Consider the following 2,386-nt stretch of genomic DNA (forward strand, 5'->3'; position numbering starts at 1 on the left):
CAATGATTTTAACAGTCGATCCGGAGACTCTAACAGTATTATTATTTCTAATTAAAAGCATTCAAAATTAAATAATTTAATACTCAAATTTCTATTAATATAAATTTTTAGCGATTAAAATTCCACAATTTGAAATTAAAAATTATATGAAACTTTTTAAAGTTATAAATGGAAAATCTTTCAATTATAAATCATTTGCAATTAAATTAAGTATTCTAAAAAAAAGTTTTAACATGAAAAGCAATTTCAAAGGAAAACGTTAAAAAAATAATTAATACCCCGTACTCAATTTAAAACTAAAAAAATGATAACAAGAGATATTTCGAGTTTAACTCGTGTAAAAAACTACGAAACTTCGGAAAAATTCATATTTTTTACACGAGTGAAACCCGAAATATCTCTTGTTATCAAAATGAGTCATCGTGAAAGCATTAAATCTATTATTAAAAAGAATTTATTCGTAAAAATTTAGATATGAAACCTTTTTTACTTAAACCTTTTGAAAAATTGGAAAATTTAGTTTTTGCAACTAAAATTTAGAACTTAAAAATTGTAAGCATTCTACATTATGAAATGTTTTAATTATTCAATGACAAATATATATTTTTTTAAATCTGGGTTTGCAATTTTGAATTTTTTAACAATTTTTAAATAAGAAAATTAATAATTAATTCCTGATTCTAAAATCTTCTTACTTTCAAGGTATGATTTTGAGAAATCATTTTATTAATTTTTCATTGTTTAAAAGTTATTCTGGACGCATTTATTTCAAAATTGTCTAATTACAAATCCTTTGAAATAAAATTGTGCAACCATCAAGTCTTTCAATTAGATACTCTACCATTTTTAAGATTAACAAAAAATCAGAAAATTTTGTAAGTTTATAATAAAAACGAACCGTTTAGAATATTTGAATCTAAAAATATTGAATTAAAAACTGACTATCAAATCTTGGAATATAATTGGAAGCTACATCATTGTAAAATTTGAAATGCAAAACCTCCAACACTTAAGAAGGTTTTTATGATTTATTTATTTGAATAGCCACTATTTATTCAACTAAATTTTCAGAATATATTCTTTTAAACGTTTCTTTTTCAGCAGACAATAATATTATATTTGTGAAGTTCATAACTATGCAAGAGAAACTGACCACAATTTATAAGCTCCGTCATCACTACAACTTACAAGAGGCGCACGGTTGACGCTTCAGTTCTTGCTAAGCCATCGATTTATCTCCATAATGATATAACTATCTCCGTTTATACTCGTATATAATGTAAGAATGTTAATAAAAAGATACCTTTTTATAGTAGCCGCACAAAATGAGCCTGTTCTACTATTTGCAGATTGTGCGTAACATCTCTCTTCTCGAGGGGCGTAAGCGGGCCTGCATATGTCTGCATATGTAATGACGGAACTTGTAGTAGAACAGTTGTTATGTATGGTATGAAGTCCGACATTATATATCAGGAATATATACAAATTCGCTGCAGTGCGTGGTTAGAAAGATACAAAAATAAACCAATGTTTTTTAGCGAGAAACACAAAATAGCGAAAACTTCAACCAACATGTTCGACGACGAAATAAGTCAAATCTTCTCCAGTACATTTACATGGGTTTGGTTCTATTTACTCAAAATGAGAGATCACGCTCCATCCGCCACCAGCAGAACACGCTTCACATTTTCCCCGTCTTTATCATAAACATATAGAGCATGTCACAGAGTAGAGGTCTTTTCCTCACATAGCCCTCATCCGGAAAAGACGGTGCTCTTCTCCTTGCTGTGCAATATACCATTTCGTCTTTAAGACGTCGCCACATACGATTAATTTCGTGTATCTTCATTCAGATAGTTAGAAACGCGCCATTTGACATTCAGTCCATAAGCATGAATGAAAGCACGCATTTTAATGATAGTGTTCTGAAAATACAATACTACTGAAAATTTTGGGTTCACCTCTTTTTTTACAATTGATTAAGTTCTCTTAATTTTAATTATGTCAAAGCTAAAATGTTAGCTCCTTAAAGGTATTAATGGTCTCAAAATTGTGTATAAAATAAACCCAGGGTGAAGCCTATTTGTCTATTTTTCGAGTAGATATTGCAAAAATGGTGTAAATTTCAATGTTTTCTTAAATTTGTAATGACTTCCGTAATAATTAACATTTTCAATTTACCTCGGCTCATTTTAAAGCTATTTTCAACAGTATCAAAATATCTTATTAGTATAAAACAACTTTAATTTCTTTCTCTGTCATAGTATTTTTTTTAGATTTATAGTTATAACGCTCTTGTGATACTGTGGAAAAATAGTTTAAGTTCTCGGACTGTAATAAGAAATTTTTTTAAATTTACAATGATATGCTGTTGTGACAATGTCGA

Source organism: Belonocnema kinseyi, chromosome 5 (assembly GCF_010883055.1).
Source record: "Belonocnema kinseyi isolate 2016_QV_RU_SX_M_011 chromosome 5, B_treatae_v1, whole genome shotgun sequence".
NCBI classification, from domain to species: domain Eukaryota; kingdom Metazoa; phylum Arthropoda; class Insecta; order Hymenoptera; family Cynipidae; genus Belonocnema; species Belonocnema kinseyi.